Genomic DNA, 19,479 nt, shown 5'->3' on the forward strand with positions numbered 1-19,479 from the left:
ATGGTCTGTACAAGCAGACAAAACAATATGTCCTCAGCTGTGACATCTGTTAGCAAATTAAAGGTTCCACCGCAGCCCGCCCACCGCAGACATCCCTCTTAGTTTCAAGCAAATCTCTGACGTGTTTCGATGTAGATCACTGCGGACCTCTGAAATCAGATAATGTATTTAAACGTATTCTCTTGGCCATAGATTCATGTTCTAGATCCCTCTGGGTGTGGCCACCGCGATCGGCTGACGCTTGAAGCTTATAAAAGATTTACAGGTCTTTATCAGGACATATGCAGTTGCAGCATTCCACTCGGACCAGGGAAGAGCGTTTGCCTCCAAGGCTTTCCGGGATTCCATGGGAACCCTAGGTGTTGCTGTGCATTATTCCTCCCCTTATCTTGAGAGAAATTTGTATGTGGAAAGGAAGAACTGTGACTTAAAGCAGTTCTTAATAGCGACAGTATTAGGCTCAGGTCGTAGTTGGATTTATCACTTGTAGGTAGTCAAAAGAGCTTTAGAAAATCTGCCTAGACTATCCTTGGTTGGTTGTTGTCCCGATGAAGCTCTTTTTGGAGTCCAGGTGCATGTTCCAGATCTTGATAACCCTGGCACAGTGGTGGCATGTACGCCTTTTGACGTCAATGGACATTTCGCTGTCTACTGGAACTACAAGACTTCCGAGATGAGCTCTCAAATTGAAGTTCCAAACATTTTGCCACTGATGAAATTAAGGAGCAATCAGCAACTTCTTTGTGGAGTCTTAAAGTTGGAAATCTAGTCTGGGAGAATAATAAAAAAGGATGTGACCCATCATACAGAGCCTCAGTGCCAGTTCTTGGCATTCAAGGTACCAGAACTTTGATTTTACCACCACTTGCTGGTTATTGAAACAAAAGTGGTGGTTCCTCGACCCGCCTTCTGCAAGTAGAGCAGGTAAATTTAAATTAAGAAAATGCTTGTTAGCATTTTATTACATCAGTGCCACTGGCCTGAGCTGTTCTGTCGTGAGTGTGGGGGCGGGGCTGATTCCTGCTGATTGGTAGCAGCAGCAGGGTGACTTGCCAAGTGTCAGCTTGCCAGTGCGGAGTACAAATGTCAGATTGGCCGGCTGTCTTGTGAAGGCCAGCCCGACATGCGCACTTCAAACTGCACCAATCCCAAGGGTGTTACACAGCTAGGGAATTGCAGTCACAGGCTCCTAGCCTCAAAAGAAGAGCTGGGTTAGCCAGCTCCAAACAATCCTGGCAATTATCTCATAATGAAAACAGCATAAGAGCAGATCCAGGAATGATTAAGTTCACGTTGGCTTTTATAGGTAGTCAACTGCCTTCCTTCCCTTTCCCTCCTATTTGAACATCATGGCATTGGCTCAGCATGGTCGGCTGCTTGCTTTTGGAACACAGACTCAACACCCATAACCCTCATGATCTCGAGAAGAAACAGACACAGGACGAAGGGCAGAATCTGTACATTTTGTCAGCATTTCGCTGCTCCACACCACTTTCAAAGGCCACCAGCCGCCACTGAGAAACAATAGTTTTGTTTCAATAGAATTGATCAAACAACACCATGTGGCCAGTTCTACACAGTAGGCCACAGTTACGCGCCGTCTCTCGCTACCTTACAGGGAATCCCTCTTCAAGCATTAAATCATATCATAAATCATATAGCAACTATGCCAATCTCGATCTACACAGAGCTAGTACTCTACATACCATTTTCAAATGCACACAATAGGAACTTTGTCTAACACCAACGGTGGGTAGTTCAAAAACATATGTGAAGTGTGCATATTTTTCTGGTCCCAATCCTGCAGACCCAGTTTCTTATTATGATAAGCTTACCCCTTCCCCGGTGAACAAAAATATGCTGGCTCACACAAAATTACTTTATTCCAATTAATTTGTTTCCCAGTTAACTGTAGAGGGCTATGAATACTGCAAAGAAAACACTGATTTAAAATTGTTTTGGTGAACACCGAAACTGGCAAGTCCAGGGCATTGATGCATTATTTAGAGCCTGTCTGATCCCTAGACCAACAATCTTCCTGAACAAAATTATGCACCAAACAACTTGTCTAGGTGTGGCTAAAATTGAAGAAATTAACACACCTAGTTTTCCCTCCATTGCACATTTTGACAATTGGCAACAGTTTGCAAATTTTTCAGAAGAACAGCTCAATAGTATGGAATGGAATGGTCCATTTGGCTCTTCAATATTAGGTTCAGAAAGGTTGTTAGTGTGGCCAGTCAACACTAATGGTTGTAACACACGTTTTTTAAATTCCTCAACTGGTTTTAAAACAAGCAGACCAGAGTTCCGGGACATGCAATCACAACGTTCAGGGGTGGTTACCACCAATAGCATAGGAAAGATATGCCAGCAATGTTTGCAACATTTCACTTTATCTGCAGTTAAGGAACATCTATCTCTTCTTTCTGATGACATGGATTTACAAGATTTCTTGTTGGGTCCTAGATCACCATGTTCGAAACACTTCATATACGTCATATACAATGAACTTTGGAAAATCTGTCAGATAGAAGCTGCTGAATGCTTGAGACAGATTGACTGGCCAAATTTAGAAAAGGCCTTGGCTGTCGTAGATAACAACATGATTACATTGTTGACTCGCATTTATTCTCTGAATATTATTGTACCATTCGATACAATACAGAACGACATGTTTCTCTTCCAGCATGGGCAAAGTCAGGTGAGATAGACATTGCAAGTTTTAAAACCAAACTGTGTGTCCTGGAACTATCTGAACGCTACAGAATTGTTTTTGCCTTATAATTTAACACGCACATAAAGACTGATGGCAAAGTAAGCTGCAACTTATACAATGCTGAACATGGAGCATTTCGAATAATTGCCTTTCACAGTAGCTGAGAGACCATCTGTTGTATGGTTGATACATGGCTTCATTACATTGCCCATATAAACATTTTATTTTATATCTTGTCTGAAGCACTTTCAAAAAAACAGATATAAACCTTTAGGGGAGAGCTTTGTTCACAAAATGTACTTTTTGCCCTTTGAGAACAGGTATCTGAATGGGTAAACTGAAGTCTTCATTAGCGGAAATGAATGTCTCTGGGGAGAGGGTGTGGCCTAATAGCTAGAGAGGCTGCCCTTGAAGCTGAGGACCCAGATTTAAATCTAGGCAGGGACATTCAACATCCTGTGAGTCTGGGCATATCACTTAATCTCCCCGTGCCTAACAAAATGAATGTGTCCATCTGTAACGCAACTGGCTCTCATGTAAAGCACTCCGATACCTTCGGGTCGAATTTGAGCTATATAAGACTCCCCCCCCCTTCCCCCCCAAACAAAAAGTGAAGCTTCATTTGGCCATTCATTTGTTCAGAAAGAGATGACACTTTATGGTGCGTGCAATGCGTATGTGGCCATTTTAGCGTGACATCTGAAGGGTTCCACAGTTTGCTTAATTCGGCCAGTGATCCGATTGCTTTCAAATGGAAGTTATTTGATTCTGAACAACCAATGTTTTATGTGGGATGAAGCTGGGAGTGCCATAGGTGTTAATGGTATCCAGCGTCGTGACTTGTTGTAATAACGTGTTCTTTCCAGTCACACAATAGGGAAGTTACCTTGCAGCCCTTGATTCCTATTTTTAAAATTACTTTTGAATAGTTGTCGCTGAAACCTTTATTGTTTCAAAAAAACACTGCACAAATATCTGCCCATGAAACTTTTGATCTTCTAGTTGCAAGGTCTTCCCCTGAAGTTCAATCACAATTGTTCACAAATTTAACACAGCATTTTGGTGAACTAGTACACCGAATATTTAATGCTTCAGATACCACAGAAGTGGTACACTTTTTTAAAGCGATTGGGTCTGGCTTTGTTAGTACATTCCAGACTGTATTTCAGGTGAATCCTTCCATTTTATACTCTGGTTTCCAGCGTATTTGTAAGCATATCGCTTCTGTTGTTCTTGCTCATTGTTCTTTTGGTCCTATTTTTGTTGCTCCACAATAAATGTTCCACCTCAAGATCAAATGGTGATGGAGTTACCACGTTTCCTGGAGTGTCGTTAGCACATGGTTAATTGGTTTAGAGTGTCTTTACTTCAGAAATTGAACAACAACTGGTCTGTGCGGTTACACTGCATGCAGCCTGCGTTCCGCCGTCTGTGGTGCCCTTTCGAATGTGCACTGGACTTATGTCTTGCAATACTATTGGTACAATCTATGGCTATGGTTCTGCAAGCGTGTCCATTGAGGGCTCACCTTCAGTGCTCTCCTATGAGACTGCTGTTGCTAGAGGATGCTTTCCATGAGCTATTATCTCCAATAGGCATTGATGCTTTTGTTCGTGAATTCCTGGGATCTGGCTCTTCTTCTGCTATTAAACTACCAGCTGTCACACCATCAGCATCTGCTGATTGGTCTGGATATGACAGTGTTTGTTCATTGGAATTTGCTCTTCACACCTCTGTGGATATATCGTCAGCGGATACGTGTTCCTTCCTGGTTCCCACTGACTCGCTGGACATGGGAAACATTTCATGATTATTTCTTCATTTAGTATTGCGAGCTTTTTAATTGCCATTTTTATGGCTTTCAGCTACTTTTGTAAATAAAGTATATTTTATATTGAGTTTATTAACATTTCAGACTAGCGTATATGCTTTTAATTTCTTAGCAGTCTCCCTCCGGCCCAGGAGAGTGTGTTGTGAAGCTCAACAGGGCCCACTCAGAGTCTCCATTTTACTTTCTTGTTTTAAATTGACATCTTTTTCTAATGGTGACTTTTGCGTGATTTACACTTCCACAATAATGTACTAAGAAACTATTATACATGCAGTTCATTTCTTATTAAGTATTATTATCATGCTCTTCATACACTCTGTACAGGATAGGCACATGGAACGCCGTGCACTTGCATTTGGTTTTCCAGTTGGGCTCCAGACAAACCATTGCATCTGCTCTGCACCTTTGACACATTACGATTGGAACAGTGCTTTTATTATATAAACGGTCTCTGTGCTACATTTGGCAGAGTAGCACTTCTGATAGGATTGTCCTGGAACACTGTGCATTGTGAATGAGAAGGAGCCCTGCTGACTCTAACCTCTATTCTGCAAAGGATGATAGCCTGCTCTACATCAGATCTGTTTCCTGGCACATCATCCTCGGGTATGGGTAGGTTGGGCTATCCCAATGGATTTGGCAGGGAGTACTGCCACCATGCTGTTGATAGTAGAGGTAGTATTCGATAGGGGTATAATCATAGAATAATATTTTATGGTTGAATTGTTTATTTGTTTCACGATCCTTGGAATGCTGGTTACTATGCTTTGCTTCTTCTACCTAATAATTGCTTTCTGTGCAAGAATACACCTTGGGCATGCAACAGTAACAGCAGAAGGGTAGATCTGTTTATACGATTTCCTTGGAGGAATAAAGAGTGGTTCTGTTCAAAGTAGTAGATACCATCTGGTACCCTGGTAAGGTTAGAGGTTCAGATGGGGCACTGTGAGCTGGATAGAAATTAGGCCAACATTTCCTGATGATATGTGAGATGGTGTCCCGATATCTGAATTTTATGCTGTCCAGATACAGTCCTACCTAATTGTTAGGAACCATATAGCATTTTTTCAGACACATTCATTTTGATAGGTTCATGCTTTGAGTTCTGGTGCTCCAGCCTATTTTCTCCACTTCCACCCTGTTTATAGAGCCTGCTCAATGTAAACCACAGATTCATACACACACAATTTCTGCCTCTGGACCCCTTCCATTTCTACCTACCTAACTAGACTATTACCCCATTGTTTTCTACCCAGGCACCACCTTTGTGTGCACTCTTAACATATCTCTAACAAATACAAGAACATACATGCCATGCAAGCAAGCAGAACACAGTCATGTAGTTAGACTTTACCTAAATTTAGTTCAGCGTGCTTATGCTATTTGGCCAATTCACCAATATTATAATAAAATGTAACCATACATGTTAAGGCACACATGAAAATTGTCGTTATCGCATAATGGTATTGTGGCACTGGTATAAGTAGTCTATTTTTTCACCAAAAAGGAGTGTCTACCCACAACTACCTCTTGGATTCTTCTACTCTAGCCAGTTTTCCCTTTGTTGCCCTACGTTCTCTGTCGGCTAATCACACAACTACCTGTCGAACCTGTAAAGATGGTGGGCACATCATTCTTGGTTCTCCTTTCTGACTCCCTACAGGAAACTCTAAATGCATGCCGATACCATTCTGACCAATAGAGTATGTACATGCTGCCAACAAGATACCTTTGAGAGCAGACTTCCCCAAAAGCCTCTGGTACTCCTTCTGTCCTCTGCAATCCCCCTTAAATGTCATTCAGTACTGCCATGACATACTGAACCATGTGCCTCCTGACAATGACTTTCAAAGGAATGATGGTGGGCAGCCTCATGATAGAATTAGACTTCTTGCTATGCTAAAATTAAGTCCAGTGTGGAAATTACTCTTCCAGGTGCACAAACAACTTGCTGAAACCTCTTAAATCAATGCACAACTTAATGGACCTACTTGGCATCTTTGCCACACTTACTGGAGAAAACAATTCCATGGTGTCCATGGGCTCTCTTATTCCTCCTTTAAAGTTTCAGTAGTGACGGTGAATGAGGCATCCCATACCATAGTGGTAATTATGTTGCACAGATTGGGGCAGCGCTTACACCAGAGGCAAAGATTCTGTAGTGCCAACAGCATCTCTGGGGAGATCCTTGGCTGCTGTGGGCTCAGGTTTTGTGACTTCCTCTCCAGCTTTTTGCTGCACTCTGCATATGCAAGTGCCTCACTCTTGTGCATATATTTGAAACCACAACAGCAACGAGATATTAAGAAGCATGTGCAGAGATGGAGACACTAGCGAAGTTGTTACATACATATCTTTTCATATAAAAAGAAGTTGGAGACCTTGTTCGCTTCAAGGCTGTGCTGCTCTGCAGTTACACAAACTTTGGTTCTGTTCCTCGTGCCCTGTTCTGCCTTCTTATTTTCTGTCCTGTATTTGCCTTGCATTACACTAGAACACCTCTAAGGCAGCCTGTCTTCGGTTGCCTGTCAGGTAGACTCTTCTCCATCTTCTTAGCTGCCTCCTGCCAGTCTTCTCAAGTGGCATCGTCCAGGTTTTATTACCTCCCCCACAATTCTTTCAAAACAGACTTCTATTGGTCATACTCTCTGGCTGCACCTGCCTCTGCGATCCATCATTCATCCTTTACCCTATAGCTTGAGACAGAATATGAGGTTCAGGGATCAAAGACCCCTGCAGCTGTCTGTCCTGCCACATATGTTGTTTCATTTGCTATGATAGCTTTCTCTAATGGATTGCTCACCTCATAAACAAAAAATACTTCCTCAAACTGAACCTGTGTCCATCCCACATGACTCAAATATGTATTAAAACTGTTCCTAAACCTCAAGTTTCTAAAACCTCACATGCCTAGACCTGGGATGCCAATTTTGGTCCAGTTTCACTTTTACATCCATCAGCTGCACCCTGTTCACATATTCATTCTCGATTATCCATACACATTATATGCTTCTTGTGCAGCACATCTAAGAGAAAGTCAATGCAGCTCTCAAAATAGCACGAGACTAATCAGTTTACCTTGCATGCATCAGAGCACAAATTGATCCCTACCCCCAACATTGTATTCAAATTTCCTGTAAGAAACCTTGGCCAATGCAAAATCTGACTTATGCTCCATTAACCATCATCTTCCTAAATGATACATTCTCCTGTTCCCCACATTCGACTGAAACATGTCAAAATAATTCAGATCTAACACATGTATACACGTGTATCAGATCTTCTTTGGCATCTACAATACTTTTGAACATAACCTCTATTCCTGCACACTCTGCACAAAGTCTTTGCTTCTTGACAATCATTGCTATAGGCCCGATGGTGATGAACACGCACACGTGTCACAATCCATCGCTTTCCTTGCATTTGTTGGGAGAGATCGACAGACACTTTCACATTTTTACTTTAAGACCTGTTTTCTTTATTTAGCTGGCCGTTCACAGAAGAAATTGTGTTCAATTATTTTAATCATAACTTAAATTGTGAAAGTGGGATCATCCTACAGGCCCAATCACTCCCTTGCCCTCATTGTGGTGGACCCCAGTGTGGTGACCGTGACAGGCCACGCCTTCAGCATTCACGAACAGCACAATGATGCGAGGTGAGTCAGTGTGATAGTGAAACCGGAAAGACCCCGAGCGGTCTTCCGATACTTTTATTTATACCCTCGAGGCGATCCCGCCTCGAGGGGTGGGAGATGCATGTATCAGTGTAATACACTGTATAGTAGAGGCCGAGTGGCTCTCTACATCCCTCCAACATTTTAGACAGTGCTTCTGCATAACAAAACAAATTCCCTCAAAGCGAGGAGCATACATAGTCTCTGAGTCTCTGGCTGGGGGCTGGGTTACTTCGCAGCCGGGAGCCCACGCCTCTGCTGGACGCACTTCTTTCATCCCGGCCCCTGGGCCCAGGCTCCTCTCCTCGGTCTTGACTCGCCTGATGGTTAGTCGGGGGTTGACAGGGTTGACAGGAGGCTTGTGGTGGAGTGTCTCTACTCTGCCTTGGGGACGCTCTCTCCGGGGTGTCTGCCCGCTCTGGGAATTCCTCCAATTCCTCCCCCGCATCTTCACTCGATTGTTCTGCAGCCAGTTCTCCCTCGACTTTCTTGAAATACGACGCGTTTCTTGTCACCCTTACATCGCCTCTTCCGGCCGTTATCATCGTTCCTTTTGCCGCCAGCACGGTCCACACTTCCGGTTCGAATGGCGTCCGAAACTTCCATCTTGGATGTCGATCTTTCACGATGACTTTGTCTCCGACCACTATGTGGTGCTCTCGGGCCCTTCGGTGTTCACTGGCTTTGTTGTTCGTCCGCTCTCTTCTCTCCTGTACTGCCTCATCGTCCCGCGCCGGTGGGCTCCAGGACGGATCCGTCGGTATTCCATCCCGCGGGGCTTCTTTAAAGAACAGATGTGCTGGGGCGCACTTCGTCGTGCAGTGTGGGGTGTGCCGATACGCATCAAGGAACTTGGTGAGCGACGCCTCTGCATCCTGCCCCTGATCGACTGCAATCCGAAGGGCTCTGAGTAGCGTGCGCATCAGTCTCTCGACATCTCCATTCGCCTGCGGCCACAAAGGAGTAATCCGCCTGTGTCGTATTGCTCGTTGTGCCAGGTATTCCCTGAACTCCTGCCCCTGGAAGGGTGGCCCATTATCTGATCGAATCACCTCCGGGTTCCCCAACATGGCGAAAGTCTTGTCCAGAGCCGTCCGGACGTGATGAAATGCTGTGGATTCCACTACTTCCACCACTGGGAACTTTGTGTATGCATCCACCATTGCCAGCATCTGTCGACCATCCGGAAAACTTCCGAAGTCTATGCTCACGTTGCCCCACGGGCTATGACACGGCTCCTCCGTGATGACCGGCGTAGACGGTGGAGCTTCTCCTGTGATTGTGCATGCGCGACATCTCCGCACCAGCTCTTCAACCTTAGCGTCCATGGCTGGGAACCACACCTTGCTTCTTAGGCGAGCTTTAGTCTTTGCCATCCCCTGATGGCCCTCATGTGCCAACCGCAAACACCGTTCCTGAAGTACGCAGGGGACAACCAGCAGATGGCCTCGTAATATCGTGCCACATTCCCAGACGCTCAGCTTGCGGCGGACCTGCCACATTTGCTGCTGAGCGTGCTTCTCTTCCTCAGTGAGCACCTGATTGCCTTCCAGAAACCTCTTCCAGTCGTGGGACGCCAGGGCTTCTTTGACCTTGGTCAGAGTCCCGTCCTGGTCAGTCGCCTGACCAACTTCCTCCAGGGTCATTGCATCTGGGCAGGCATCTCTGCCGACCATCTTCACGTAGGCGTCGGAGTACTGGACATCCGCAGGGACGCATGCTGGGGGAAGATCTTCAGGGTGCCGGGACAGGTAGTCGGCAGGATTGTGTGCTCCTGGGCGGAAAACCACCGTGAGCCGGTATTGCTGCAGTTGCACCGCCCACCGCTCTATCCGGGGAGGGGCGAGCCGTGTGGGGCCCCCGAATAGCGGGACTAGCGGCTTGTGATCCGTGACCACAGTGAAATCCTGTCCGAACAGGTACAAGTGGAAGTGCTGGCAGGCCCACTTGATCGCGAGGGCCTCTCTTTCGATCTGTGCATACCGCGTCTCGGTATCCGACAGCGCCCGACTGGCGTATGCGACTGGCTTCCACGTGCCCTTCTCGTGCTCTTGGAGCAGCACCGCCCCGAGACCCACCGGACTGGCATCTACGATCAGCTCTGTGGGCCGCCCCGGGCGGAAGTATGCCATGACCGTCTTGTCTTGCAGGGCCGCCTTGATCTTCCCGAACGCTGCATTGGCCTCTATAGTCCATCGCCAGGGCTGGTCGCTTCTCGTGAGGACGCGGAGAGGTTCTGACAACGCAGCCAGGTTTGGGATGAATCTCCCGCAATAGGTCGCCATCCCAAGGAAACTCCTCACCTCAGTTGGTGATTTCGGTATGCTCGCCGACCGCAGGGCGATCGCTTTCTTTGGGTCCACTTTTAGGCCATCTCGTGTGAAGGTATATCCAAAGAAATCGATGGACTCCTGATAAAACACACACTTCTCTTTGTGCAGGGTGAGGCCATGATCTCTGAGCCGTTGGAGAGTGGCTCTCAGCTGGGCGTGGTGGTCCTCCAGGGTGCATGAGAACACGAGGATGTCGTCACTCAGATTAATCACTCCTGTTAAGCCAGACAGGGTCTCTCTGATGGCATTCTGAAACACCTCTGCAGCTGAAGATACCCCGAAACTGAGGCGCTTGTACCTTCTCAGGCCGACATGTGTTGCAAACGTCGTGATATACCTGCTGCTCGGTTCCAGCTCCAACTGGTGGTACCCCGCGTTTAGATCTAGTTTCAAAAACCATTTGGCGCCATTGAGGTCTGCAACGACATCATCCATGGTCGGCGTGACATGGCGCTCTCTCTTAACTGCCACGTTGGGAAGCCGCATGTCGACACACAGCCTGATGGCTCCCGGCTGTTTCGGTTTGGGGGCGACCACCAGCGGGGATACCCAGGGCGTTGGACCTGTAACCTTTTCGATGACGTCTAGTGCTTCGAGTTTTGCCAGTTCTGCTTCCACCTGGGGCCTCAGGTTGTAAGGTACTCTGCGGTGTCGCAGCGCTACTGGTCTGACCGTCGGGTCTATGTGCAGTCGGAATTGTTTTCCTTTTAGCTTCCCCAGCCCTTTGAACAGTTCAGGAAACTCTCTCAACATATCTTCTGCGTGTGCGTCGTGCACCTCGTTCGCGAAGAACACGAGTCCCAAATCTTCGGCCGTGTGGCAGCTTAGGAGGGTGCCCTTTCTTCCCTCTGTCACGTGGAACCGAGACACGGTGGCGAGGGAGCCGCTGGCGACTGTTGCTTCGAAAGTGCCTCTCAGTGGAAGGGGGTCGACTCCACCATACGCATATATTCTTGCTCTGGTCGGTACAAGGGGGGGTCTGCGTTCCAGGGCCTCAAATTGCTGGGAGTCCATAACGTTCACTGTCGCCCCCGTGTCAATGAGCGCTTGCAGATTGGTGTTCATTATCCTGACCGAGCACATGGGGGGCGGCCTCCGCCGGCTACCCGACTGGCCCACGAACGACACGTAGTAGATCTCGTCGTCCTCCTCTTCCAGGTCCAGGTTGGGTTGGTGCGGCACCTCCTTTTCCGTCCCATCGGACTCCGCAATCGACAGTTGTCGGACTCTCTGTGTAAAACCTCTCGGTCTCCTCGGGGCAAACCGTGACTGGCCACTGCGGCAGACCTTTGCGTAATGGTTCATTTTCCCACAGCGGGAGCATTCGCGCCCTTTTGCTCCGCACGTGGCCGTGGGGAGATGCTCTTCCCCACAGTTCCCGCATGGCCCTCCGGGCGGCGGTCGTGGTCTCCCTGGCGCGGGCGTTGGCCACCTTCGGATCACATCCACGCGCTCCTCCTTTATCTGGGGAGTCCTGGCAGCGGTCTGCACCGGGGCAGGCTTGTGTAGGGCTGCCCCCATCTGACGTCTGAGAGCTCGTGTGATCGGGCTAGCACCAAGATTTGATCCAGCGTGATCCCTGGCTGGCGCAGTATCAATTTCCGGAGCAGCTTTGACTTGCATCCGAGTATGATCTGGCTCCGTATCTCTTCACGTTGATCGGCAAACTCGCAGGTGGCTGCCAATTTCCTCAGGCGCGCGTGGAACATGTCAATGGACTCGTCTTCCAGCTGAAACGACCGTCGGAACTTACATTTTTCGAAGTCCAGATTCAGCTGAGGATCGAAATGTCGGTTGAGGGCCGCCACTGCGCCGTCGTAGTCGTCCGCAGTGCCAGTGTTTGGCAGGGTTTCGAAAAGATCATAGATTTCGGGTCCCCCATAAAAGATCAGCAGGGAGCGCTTCACAGTTCCATCTGTCTCACGGGTCCCCGTGAAATAGTTGTTGAGCTGACCGACCCATGCCCTCCATCGGGGCGCAGCGGTGGCCGGGTCCGCCAATTCGCTGAACGGCGGGAGCGGGTTATTCGTCGCGTGGTGACGGCGCGGGTCAACCGCCTGTCTTCCTCCTCGAGCTGGCACCACTGGCCGGGTCGGCGAGGCGCTTCCCCCAGCAACTGGCGGGTTACTCATGGCGACGCGCAGTCGCACCACTCCTGGCGGCGCAGACGGAAACAGCAAGCAGGCGGGTGAGCGGCAGAGGGGACGCGGGGCGTGCGACAGGTGTACTCACTCCGCTCCAGGACGATCTGCAGTGCCCCCTCGTGGATCCTGATCGTTGCAAGAGGGCGACAGTGGCGCCCCCAACTGCTGCACTGCTGAAATGAGGAAACTTTCCTCGTAAAGTGAACCAAGTTATTCATTATTAAACCACAGTAGTCCATAGTAGTCCTCGAATTTGATAACTTGCGTTTACTCCATGTAATCTTTGTTATAAAATCACTCCTGAGACAGCTGAGTTGAACTGGAATACTTTATTCCGCATTTTCAAATGCCGTATGTTGCCCATTAAGCTTGTACATAGACACGTGCTGTCAACCTTCATTCGAGCCAACACTGTGAAACAACCCAATGCATTTCGAACTTATTTAGTTCTTCGTCAGGGGTACTGCAATAAATCAGAAAAAGCTGCATAAACAACATGCTTAATACCTAAAAATAATCATAATACTGTAACCGATATCCATTGCCCTATTTTCTCATAACCTCCCTCCTTACCCCACCTCATGAATAATCACTGTCACAAAAATTGCTTGATAACGAAATAATGCCACCCTTATTAATAAATCCCTTTAAAAACATATGTGGGTCACCAACAACTATGATTCCCGTGTTTTTCTCTGCTTTAACCAAACACATGAATCCCTATCACACAAAGAAATGAAAATAAAGTGAGCACGAAGTGACACTAAACAACTCGCTACAACCCCTTTTACTCAAATTCACCAAAAGCGAAATGTGTTGTTTTACCTCATGAAGCCACAGCCGGCAGTTTAAAATATACGTGCCTTCCTTCAAACGCAAAAAATCATCACCCCCCTCCCAACCGAAACCTCTCTTAAAGCCTTCTCACTCACGTTTCCCTAATTAATCCCTAATGAACGGAAACCCCGTGACCTGTGTGTCCTATGCTGCCTTCTATACCCATAATGCATTAACCAAGTTAATCTCGAACTGTGAACCCAACTAATATCGAACAAATTCAACCTTGAAATAGTAAACAATAAAACAAATCAATGTTAACTTGTGATGTAAATTGCCATATGTAATCATGTTAAAACAATCGTGATAAATGAAACATAACGATCCGGTCTTTTCAAATCATTGCATTCTGTTCAACAAAAATCATGATGTATTGAGCAGCCTTAAAAATGTCCGTGCAACTTCATCTTAGTTCAAAGAATATATATATTTGCAGTTGTAACTTGATGACCCTTTCAACTGTTCACTCGAAATCTTTCGATATAATAGCTGTCTCCAGAGTGATGCTTTTTGTTAGCGCAATTTTTGCTATGATTGATAAACTCCGGGGTGCAACTCGCGTTTGGGACGATTAAATTGCTAAGCAAGTGTGAGGATGGCGAGTGCACTCCTTCCCTTGATGTGTGGTTTCGTTTTTGCTTTGACTGCCAGTTAATGCGTGCAAAACAGCGCTGTGACCGTCCCAGCACAGTTAATCAATAATGATCGTTGCGAGAGGGCGACAGTGGCGCCCCCAACTGCTGCACTGCTGAAATGAGGAAACTTTCCTCGTAAAGTGAACCAAGTTATTCATTATTAAACCACAGTAGTCCATAGTAGTCCTCGAATTTGATAACTTGCGTTTACTCCATGTAATCTTTGTTATAAAATCACTCCTGAGACAGCTGAGTTGAACTGGAATACTTTATTCCGCATTTTCAAATGCCGTATGTTGCCCATTAAGCTTGTACATAGACACGTGCTGTCAACCTTCATTCGAGCCAACACTGTGAAACAACCCAATGCATTTCGAACTTATTTAGTTCTTCGTCAGGGGTACTGCAATAAATCAGAAAAAGCTGCATAAACAACATGCTTAATACCTAAAAATAATCATAATACTGTAACCGATATCCATTGCCCTATTTTCTCATAACCTCCCTCCTTACCCCACCTCATGAATAATCACTGTCACAAAAATTGCTTGATAACGAAATAATGCCACCCTTATTAATAAATCCCTTTAAAAACATATGTGGGTCACCAACAACTATGATTCCCGTGTTTTTCTCTGCTTTAACCAAACACATGAATCCCTATCACACAAAGAAATGAAAATAAAGTGAGCACGAAGTGACACTAAACAACTCGCTACAACCCCTTTTACTCAAATTCACTGTTAGACCTGGCATCATTGGCATGAGTCTCTCCTCCATTTTTTTCTGTTTGCCTCCTCTGTTTACGATGTTTTTGCTGGATTATTGCTTTGGGCACTGTGCCACTGCTGATCAGTGCCACAGTGCAAGTGCTCCCTATGCTAAATTGTTACGTTGATTGGTGTTACCATGATTGGCTTGGTTGACTTACTGTTCAGACCCTAGTCTAGTGCACTGCGCGTGCCAAGGGCGTGTAAGTTAACTGCTGCTGGTGGGCTTGCAGCACTGGTTGTGCCACCCACAGAAGCAGCGTGCAAAATGTGTCTCAGGCCTGCCACCGCGGCGCCTGCGTGCAGTCCCTGACTGCCATGTCGACTTGGTAAGGAAACCTACTTACCAGTCTCTAAACCTTCCCTTTGCCACATTTCAGACACCTCTATGGTAGGCCCTAGGGCAGGGTGCATTGTTGGTAAAAGGTAGGTCATGCCCTGATGTGTGTGGCATGACCTAATAGTGAATTACAGCCATTTTCGTTTTTCACTATTGAAGGGCTACCTGCCTCCAATAGGCCAGACTGGGCAGACTGATTATTAACTCCATTATAATCTATCTGACTCAGGGAGCATGGTAGCAAGTCGAGTTTAGTATCCCTGAACTCAGAATTTAATAACACACCCTTTAGGATGGATGGTTTTTAAATTCTATGTTTGAAAATAGCACTTTTAGAAAGTGGCTATTTTCTTGTCCAACTATCTACCGGTCTCTGCTGGTTCGGTGTGTGTGTCAGGGGCTGAGTGGCTCCAGAGGTCTGAGTGAGTCAGTGTGGGGTGAATGGGGCGTTTACACGTAGAGTGAGGGAAGAGTAGCCTGCCCTGCCTGACACAATACTGGCCCCGCCTCCTGCTGGGCGACTGATAGCCCTGCTCCTACCAGTGACAATACTGGCTCCGCCTCCTGCTGGGCGGCTGAGGACTCTGCCCTGCCCAGTGAATAGGCCAGGTGCCTCTGCCTGGCAACACCCACAACAAACCTGAGATGGTGGGAATCGCCCTGCTTGGACAAAGGGAACAAAGGGAAAAAGGGGTATAAGAGAAGGACCCCTGAACCAAGAACTCAGATCACTTCTGACAAGGAAACCTGTACCAAGGACAAGAAGCCTGCTGATCTAAGGACTTGCCTCCCCTTTCTGCCAGAGTGCTGTTTTGCTGTGGAGGAACCTGAAAGCTGCTTCTTTATTTTTGCCAAGGAACAAGGAGAGAGGAACTTGGTGTGTACTCTCTGAACACTTGCTAGGAAATCTCCAAGGACTGGAAGAGTGCCAGTCTCCTGCTGAAGTCACAGGGCCAAAGGACTTCACCATTTACTGAATTGCTGAATTGCTGGAAAGTGTTGTTTCCAGTACACAAGGGAAAATCTGCAGTCTCGACGCCAGCAGCAACGCCAGTGAGCAGTGGGTATCGGCCCCGGCTCCAAGTGACCCCGTCTCGACGCCGGTATCGACGCCAGTGAGGAGTGAGTATCGGCTCTACCTCCAAGCGACCCCGTCCCGACGCCGCTGCTGATCGCATCGACTCGACGCCCTTCTCGACGCCGTGAGCGCTGCTCCGGCCCGACATCCCTCGACGCCGCTGCGGATTGACCCGACTCCGAGGCACGATCGACGCCGACCTCGACGCCGACATCTCGACGCCGTGGATCATCGTTTTCTTCGTTTCTCAAGGTACTGTACTTGTGGGGTCTGTTGCGACTCCAGGCTCGACGTAGCGCTCCTCGCGGTCGACGCCGAACCTTGGGAATCCTGTAGACTCGACGTCGTGTGACTCCTGTGGGGGTTACATTGTTGCCAAAGAACTGTGCTCAGAAGAATACTTTGCTAAAGAACTATTTGCCAAGAAGAAACCTTACTTGAACTATTATTTTTCCTTCCAAAGAGTATTTATTAAGACTGTGGTATATTTTTGTCGTTATTTGGTCTTGTGCTAAACCTTATATAAAGATCCTATTTTTATAATAACTTCTGTGTCGTGTCCATCTGTAGTGTATTCACTTTATTACTGTATGTGGTCATAAATGCTTAACACACTGCCTCTGAGATAAGCCTGTCTGCTCTGCCAAGCTACCAAGGGGGTAGCAGGGGTTATCTGAGTGTGTAATCCCCTTGCCCTGACTAGAGTTGGTAGGTCCCTATTTGTCAGAAGTGTATACCTCTGCCAACTAGAGACCGCCGGTTCTAACATTGGTGGTCAGCGGTGAGGATTGAACTTTGCATTTATGACTCATGTGCAGTGATTAGTGTACGCTACATAGTGAAAGCAGACCATAACGCAGCCACATTCGGTTTTGGTAGGATTGCCTATTTTTGTTCTCCGCTTTCCTGGATCTGATTTTTTTAAACCCTGCCAGTTTTGACCATGGAGAATGCCGGAGCTGCTACACCTGTGGAGAATGTTGTGGGGGAATTCGATAAGGAGAAGATAGATTCCTACACGCTAAAAGATCTAAAAGGATTTTGCAAGCAGTTTAAAGTTCCTACCACAGGTGTCTCAAAGAAAGAGGGCTTCCTCAAAGCGCTGAAGGCCTGGTTAGAGGCCAGAAATCCCTCTGATCCGGTGGTGGTACCGGAAGAGGAAGAAGAAGAGGAAGAGGAAGAGCCCACAGGTGGGCCAGTATCATCTCCAGGCAGTAGTGCGTCCTCTAGGAGCCTTTCCCCCGAAGAATTAGAAGACAGGGAGAAGGAGAGGGGGTACAAGTTGGAAATGGCAAAACTTAAAATAGGAGGGCAGTTGGAATTAGAAAATGCAAGAAGCAAGAGAGAAGCTGAAATGGAGAGCAAAAGATTAGATTTTGAGAGAGAGAAATTAGCGTTTGAACGTGAGAAGATGGTGAGGGAGATGGAGCTTAAAACTAAGAGTTTAGAGTTGAATCCCTCTGGTGGCAGCACTCCATCTGTGCCTGCAGAAAGTAGGTTTTATTTTCCTAAAGATGTGATCAAAGATTACAGTAAGAATGAAGATATTAGCCAATGGTTTAAAGCATATGAGTTAGCGTTATTGGCCCACCGGGTCCCTGAGAAGGATTGGGGAACGGGGTTGTGGAGCCGCTTTACAAACGAGGGGAGAGATACCTTGTTGAGCCTTCCTGCTGAGGATAGGATGTCTTATACTCATATGAAAGATGCTTTAATGCTGAGATATGGCTTAACTCCAGAAAAGTACAGACAAACCTTTAGAGAATGTAAGAAGTTGCCTGGTACTACGTGGGTTGAATATGTGTCTTTTTTCTGCAGAACCATGGATGGTTGGATAAAGGGTAGCAAGGTTGATAGTTATGATGCTCTTTATGATTTGTTTGCTTGGGAGCACTTGTCTAATAACTGTTTTCCAGAGCTACGCCAGCACCTTGTTGACAGCAAGCTATCTAACCCTAGAAAACTTGCTGAGGAGGCGGACCGCTGGGTCAGTACCAGGGTCCACAAGGGTCCAGTGGGAGACTCAGCCAAAGGTGGGCAGGGTCCCCAGCAGAAGAGTGGGGGGGACAGGGGTAAACAGAGGGAGTTTCAGAAAGGGCCCCAAAGTAGTCCCCAAGGGAACCAAGGGAAGGGTTCCCAGCCTCCCCCTGTAAAGAAACCAGAGGCCCCGACAGGTAAACCTGTTCACAGGGGCCCCATGACCTGCTACGCCTGTAAGCAGGTGGGACACCGTTATTATGATCCCCAGTGTCCCATGAAGGATTCGAATGCACCGCCGCGTGCACCCCCTCGTCAGGTAGCGAGTGTAGCCCTGGGAGGGGAGGAGATGGGTGCCCCCGGTGGGTGGGGTCCCGCAGAAATGTCCCTGGTCTCTTTAGGAGACGTGGAAATGGTCCCTCCAACCCCTCTGCCTAGTAACACTAAGAAATATAGGCAGTGGGTGACCATTAATGGCCATAGGGTGGAAGCTCTCAGAGACACCGGAGCGAGTGTGACAGCTGTCAAGTGTCACTTGGTGTCCAGAGAGCAGGTGGTCCCTCATGCATTCTACCCCGTTGTAGCTGCTGACAACTCACAGAGTAAGTGTGAGGTAGCTCAAGTTCCTTTTGAGTGGGGGGGGGTCTCAGGTACTCTTCAGGTTGCTGTGAGGCCCGCCATGCCTGTTGATTGTCTCCTGGGCAATGATTTGGAGGACTCCCCTTGGGCTAAGGTGGAGAGAAAAGCGCATCTGGAAATGTTGGGTCTGCCTGAGTGGGTGTGTGCGACCACCCGGTCCATGTCAGTCAGTAAGGGTGTTGATGGGGCCCTGGAGCCTGAAAGTACGGCCCAGGTCCCAACCGTGAAGAGAAGAGGCAGGGGGCGCGGGAAACCGTCCCCCATCGTTCCCGCGGTCCAGGAGGGAGCAGACCCTGAGGGGGATGCCCTGGAACCGACAGGAGAACAAGTGGCCGAACTGGGAGACCTGCCCGAGCTGACCCATTGGCAGCAGGATGGTGGTCCCTCCAGGGAGGAATTTTGTGCTGAACAGAAAGTGTGCCCTTCTCTTGTGGGTATGAGGCAGCAGGCCTCAGCCCAAACGACAGGTGATCAGTCAGGATCACATTGGGTCTACTGGG

This window comes from Triturus cristatus, chromosome 5_2 (genome assembly GCF_964204655.1).
Source record: "Triturus cristatus chromosome 5_2, aTriCri1.1, whole genome shotgun sequence".
Taxonomy (NCBI): domain Eukaryota; kingdom Metazoa; phylum Chordata; class Amphibia; order Caudata; family Salamandridae; genus Triturus; species Triturus cristatus.